The 6,276-nt window shown below is 47.4% G+C and overlaps 1 protein-coding gene and 1 pseudogene across 1 annotated transcript in view; both read left to right on the top strand.

Annotated features, from left to right (window-relative positions):
- The window catches only part of XRCC2 (X-ray repair cross complementing 2), a 161,420-nt gene that overhangs the window by 138,109 nt on the left and 17,035 nt on the right, over positions 1 to 6,276 (top strand). The gene's annotated exons all lie outside the window — the stretch shown is intronic.
- Positions 4,847 to 4,965, top strand: LOC111730478 (annotated as a pseudogene).

Here is a 6,276-nt window from a genome sequence, read left to right as displayed (position 1 = left end):
AAATTATAGAACTAAACAGGGTCTTAAAGATCAAATAGGGCAACTTCTTTATCAGGTAAAGAAACCACCTCAGCAAAGTTCAAATACTTGACTAATTTAACCTACAAATTAGTCGTAACTTGGCTTACTAAAAACGGTCGTCTTAATGAAAATCATTCCATTGCTTAAGAGCCGAGGTGGACGGAGCCCATGGGGAGAATCGACAGCGAGAAACTTTTACAAGTGGTGCCAAAATCTTACACGCAACATATTATCGTTTTCGTAAGATCCCAACTAGTATGTCCTCGCCAGTTTAGGCTGCGTAACAAAGCACCTCAGACTGGGTGGCTTGGACAGTTCTGGAAGCTGGGGGTCCGAGGTCACGGCGCCATCACAGTGGAGTTCTTGTGCGGTCCCTCTCCCGGGTCTCGGATGTTAGTCTTCTAGCTGTGCCCTCACATGGCGGAAAGAGTAGGCGGCTGTCTGGCGTCCCCTTTTTAAAGGCGCTGACCCCGTTCACAAGGCTCCGCCCCCCTGACCGAAGCACCTCCCAAAGGCCCCGCCGCCTAATGCCCTCATGTCCAGGGTAAGGGTTTCGACATATGAATTTGGGGGGAGAGGCGCTAACGTTTAGTCATGTTAGCAATATAGCTATATTTATCCCATTTCGCAGGTTAGAATAGTAGATTTAAATTAAGCGATTTCCTCGCGGTCACACAGCCCGAGTGGCAGGAAGCCGCGTCCCTCCGATTTCCAAACCCTCGTTCTGGACACGCGGCACTGCCTTGCCACAAAGCGTCCGCTTACTTTTATCTGCTTAAAGTCGTATAACTCACTCATCTCAGTTTTCGCTTCTGTAAAGTGAGACAGTAGATCCATCTCTTAAAAAAATTAATGATTTATAAAATCCTAAAACGAGCTCGTCTCCTTTTTTATGGACTGCGTTTGTCAGTTTATAGATGAGATGATGTGTGTGATTTCTGCCACAGCAACGAAAAAGAACGCAGATTTACTTCCGGGTACACTTCCATTCTGAAATCGTTGGTTTCAGGCAGAGCTGCAAAGGCTCTGCGGACTACATCAAACCTCGCCGCGTTTTGAAAACAACCCGGAAATATCACATAAAAAATCGAGATTTCCAGCTTTATGGGGAAATTGAAGGATCAGGCATGACTCGTTCCACATGCAAAATGGAAAGGATCACCCATCGGTGAGCAGCAAGGACTCTCTTTAGTCCACTGTAGTTCCTGCCGCTTCCTTATAGACACGTGACTTTCAGTCCCTGCTGTAAGAGAAAGGACCTTTACACAGTTTTCAGGAATGTGAACAATATTCTCCTACAGGCTGCACTTGGATTTATATCACGAAATTCCAACAGGTCCATATATTCACGGGCCAGCTGCTGTGAAATTAGAAAGAACCGCCCCCCTTGGTATCTGTCGCCGAGCGGCCCACGGGAACAGCTCTGGAGACCACTCGCAGGTGGCCCCGTGTTTCTGCTGGAGCATCAGTTCTCAGCCTTTGAGAATCTCTGGGAAACGGCCGAGGAATTTGCATTTTCAACAGTTCTCCAGTGATCTTTATGTATATCCAATTTTGAACACTACTGTCCGAGTAAACCAACTAATTAGGTTTGATCATTAAAGTAAAACCAGAAAAAAAAATTATTAATTTGCAAATTGTTTTCCCCGCAGTGGTCCTCCCACAGAACATATAACTTTGAAGAAAATTCAGAAGAGAAAGAAATGATTCCTGGCTGGAAAGGTCGGGGAAGGGCGGCCTCTGATAAATAATGCATAGATGCAGCGTGTGGAGAGTGGAGGGAAGGGTGTTCAGAAACCGCATGCGCGAACGCACAGAGGCAGGCACCTTGGGGGCACGCGGAGAGAAGGGCGAGCAGTTCCTTGTGGCTGTCACGGAGTTCCTCAGAGGCAGTGGTGGGCGTAGGCTTGCGAGGAGCTGGAGCGTCATCGTGGGCAGACGTGACTGTGGGAGGTGAGGGCTGGTGCGACCAGAGCCGTGTCCTGGGAGTGTGTCTGGCTGGGGTAGAAATGTAGAACGTGAGAGGCCGGGCGCCTCACTGACACTTCGGCTGCGGGGAGAATGCTGGGACTGGAAAGCGGGAGAAAGGTTTTCTGGGATACCTTAGGGGTAAGTCAGAGCCTGGACTTGCCCCCGCCTGGTTGCCAAGGGCAGTCAGAGATGGGCCTGAAGGCCAGGAGAGTCACAAAATATGCCTTTGGAATACTGGTTATTTTTAAGAAAAGAAAGATTCTGGAAGGACCTTTGACCTTCCCTCTAACCGCCTGAAAGGATCAGGTTGAGGGCCTGCTCCAGGAAGGGTGCCTCATCACAGGTAACTGTAGTGTAATATGAACTAGGCGTGATAGACAGGGAGGAGCCCAGCAAGGCCCTTCGATCAAAGTCCTCTGTGTCTCATTGCTGAAGGTCAGACAGACATTTGTTTACCAAACATTCGCTTTTCCGCCTCCACAGGAATTGTCTTCCTCCCCTGTGAAGTCGCTGCTCACCCTCTTTTTTCTTAGCTCAAAATGTCATGCAAGCCTCCACTGCCCAATCTGTCAGGGCCTCATATTCTTATGGGACCCCTGCACGTTCATACGTAATTAACTCGGTTAGTTTCTCCTGTTGATCTGCCTTATCATTTTAAGTATTGGACCAGCCAGAAGAACTAAGAGGAGAAAGGGGAACTTTTCTCCACCTTTACCCCCACCCCAAGGTCTGGATAAGTGGTTCTCCACCTCCACTGACTATTTGAACCATGCCGGGGGTGGCGGGGGCGGGGGAGAGCTTTACAAAGGCTGTTGGCTAGATCTCACCTCCGCAGATTCCCGAATAGTTGATCTGGGGTGAGGTCCATTCTAGGGTGAGGCCTGTGCATTTTTTGATAAGATTTCTCCACCCCCGCTCCCAGGCCATTCCAGAGTACACCTGAGTTGAGACCAACCTACCGAGAGCCTAGATGACCAGAACTGTCCAGTCGTGAACAGGAATAGAGAACATAGGCGATGTTAGTTTGGGAGGAAATAGGACCCAGTGGGTCCTGGTGTTGGTGGCACTTCCAGGTGAAGGGCCCAGTAAATATCAGAAGCGAAGTCTAGGCCTTGTTGAGGAGGTTAAATTAGAAACGCAGTTTTCAGAATTTTCGGTGTAGAGGTGATCATTGGAAATGGCTGTTCTGAGTGTTGTGTGAAAGTAGGTTGGGAATTTGGCAAGCAGTCAGTCAAAAATTATTCCAGGGGACAGAGAGAGAGATGAATACGGGCCAGTGCTAGAACCTCAGGGATGCTGACAGGTAGAGACTCAAGGAACGGGCCATTTTAACTGAACTCCCTCCCTCCCTTCTATCCTCCCTTCGTTTACTGCCCTCTCCTTTTGAGGATATGTATTCGTATGTTAGGAGAAGTAGAAAGTGGTGTGTTTTACACTTAAATAATTAAATGCCCTACCTGGACCACTTTCGCTTCTGTCTGGGTTTGCTTTCCCTTTATATTACATCATCCCTTCGAAAAAGTCCTGTTTGCTATAGGTGCGGGGTTCACCGTGGAGATCGCCAGGTACCCTGGCCAGGAAGGGCTATGAATCAAGTGGAACTAATTAGCCTCTCAGAAGGAGAGTAAGAGGAAGTCTGGCAAGTTCTTGGGCTTGACCATGGAGATAAGAATTCACTTCTGTGTGAGAAAACATTGGCCTGCAAGTTCTAACCCTCACGGAACCCGGTCCAGTCCCCTTCTCTGCCAAATCCCCGATTACTGGGTTGGAGGGCGTGGCCAGGCAGGCATCATAGTCTGCCATCATTCTCTTTACAAAGTGATTTCTTTGTGGCTTTTATCAGTTTTCTGGTAGTGGAGTTTCTGAGGGGCATGTGTCATCCTTGACCAAGGAGAAGGACATCTCCTTGCCGCCTGTCCACCCTCCAGGGGGGTGAAGAGCACCTTTTGGCACTTTGGGGTCGTAAGAGCCAACTCCGCCTCTGTAGAGATTGTGAGTGGAGCCGGTCACAGCCGAAAAAGACAAGAGTGTCAGTTTTGTCCAGGGCTGACGTGGATGCAGCCACGAAAAGCACCACGTAGGACGAGTGTCTGATCCACCTGTCGTCCAAAGGGACATTTGTGCTCTTTCTCTGGGACCCAGATAAAAAGGCTCCCATTTCAGTAGTGGCTCATACTGACAGACTTTTATTCCATATGGATTCAATGTTATAAGATTTAAAACACTGTTGTCTTGTTTAAAGCATCCCCACTCCCACCCTAGCCTTGAGAAAAATTGAAGTGTGAAAAGCACTAAGTGATTAGCCTAAGGTCACACAACCGGCTTCAGTGAAATCCAGATTGGACAACAAATGTCCTGGATCCAAGCTCAGGACCCTTTTCATAAGGAACAGTGAACTGCCACACGCTGCTGGCCCACCTCTGTCATCTTGTAACAGGCGGGACCTCTGACCAGTCTCTGAGCAGCTTCTCTTTTCTACCCAGTCTGAGTCTGTTCTGAATGGGATAGAGAACCGATTCAAGATGCCCTTGACTTACTGAATTAATAGGATAACTACCTGGTCTACGTTACAAATATTTCCCGTTGTCTTCACTCAATAAATATCCTTCATTGTGACTGGAAACCTAAAAAAGTCCCCAGGCCCATAACCGGCCCAGCTGTAGGGAGAGAGCACTTACCTGTTCTGCCCGCCGTGGGCCAGGCTTCCGCTCTGCATCAGGGACACGACCGAGGGCAAGGGGAGCGGGTGTCCCTGCTTCACGAATCCTTCGTTCTAGTGTGGGTGACGATCAACAGTAAGTGAATAAGCAGAATAAATACAGACTGGGATGAGCTCATTTTAAAAAGTGCTCTGGTCTCCGGCCACGCCACCCTGAACGTGCCCGATCCTGTCTGATCTCGGAAGCTAAGCAGGGTCGGGCCTGGTTAGTACTTGGATGGGAGACCACCTAGGAAAACCAGATGCTATAGGCGTAAAAAAAATAAATAAATAAGGGATTGTAAGCTGACAAGGTCCTTGCAATCTGTGAGGTCAGCCAAGGGTTGCCTCTCCTAAAAATAACTAACTAAATAAACAGATAGATAGATAGATAGGTAGATAGATAGATAGATAGATAGATAGATAGATAGATAGATAGATAGATAAAATAATAAAATAAAAAGTGCTCTGACAGAGAAAGGGACGGGGCTCATTAGCCAGGGTGGGTTGGGTGCCATTTCTTTAGAAAAGAGGTAATGAGGAGGTAATTCAGGGTAAGACCAGAGGGTGAAGCAGAGACAGGCGTTTAGACAGGTCACTTGTGGCAGCCAGCTGGGGCCACCACGCCACAGACCCTGTGGCTTCAGCGAGATATTTATTTCTCACAGTATGGAGTCTAGGAAGGCCGTTAGGTTTCACATGACAACTCACCTCCTGGCTTTCAGAAGGCTGTATTCTTGCCGAGTCCTCATGTGGCAGGGACAGAGTGAGCTCTCTGGCGTCTCTTCTTGTAAGGACACTAATCCTATAGGACCAGGGCTCTACCCCATGCCCTCACTTAACCTCATTACCTACCTCCCAAAGGCCCGTCTCCAGATTCAGCCTCATTGGAGGTTTGGGCTTCAACACATGACTTTGGAAGGGACATATTCAGCCCCCAGGAGCAGGTAGCTTTCTGTGCCTCAGGGCGTCCCCAAACTCTGATTCCCATGAAGCCCAGATGAAGAGAATTTCAGTAGAAGAGAAAGTCAGAGTTGGCTCAGTGTTCTTTGTTTATGCTGATTGGTTTCCTCTGAGTTTATACTAACGAATATGGATGCTGAGTACTTTGCTTCTTTTTTTTTTAAGGTTTGCTTTAGTCCAACTAAGCAATTTAATATTGAAACAAGGAAGAGACTGTTGCTTGCGCACTCAGGTTTTTCCCTACGGAGGGAAAATATGGTGATATTATTCGTTCATTATATTATTTGTCACTTTTTCAGAAAGGGACTGGGGCCTACTACGAAAGGAAATGGAGAATCCTTTGGCTGAAATTCAAAATTCTCTTACTGCAGAAAAAGCCTAGGCGGCTTGGAATTTGTTTTGTGTGGTTGTTCGTTATCGCTACGCTTGTCTTCATTTTTTTATTTCACCTTCCTAAGACTCTACCTCATCCTTTAATAGAATGAATACAGCAAATGTCTTAGGATGAATAGTGTCAGTTTGCAGTCAGGCATGCAGACATTAAAAGCAATTGTTGGCTGGTGGTATCAATTTATTTTCAAGTAGGTCCCCTAGGTAGGCATGATATAATTTAAATCTCATAA

The sequence above is a fragment of the Pteropus vampyrus genome, unplaced genomic scaffold (genome assembly GCF_000151845.1).
Source record: "Pteropus vampyrus isolate Shadow unplaced genomic scaffold, Pvam_2.0 Scaffold316, whole genome shotgun sequence".
In the NCBI taxonomy this organism is placed as follows: domain Eukaryota; kingdom Metazoa; phylum Chordata; class Mammalia; order Chiroptera; family Pteropodidae; genus Pteropus; species Pteropus vampyrus.
Note: the sequence above shows the minus strand (reverse complement) of the source record. Positions and strands in the feature narration are given on the sequence as shown.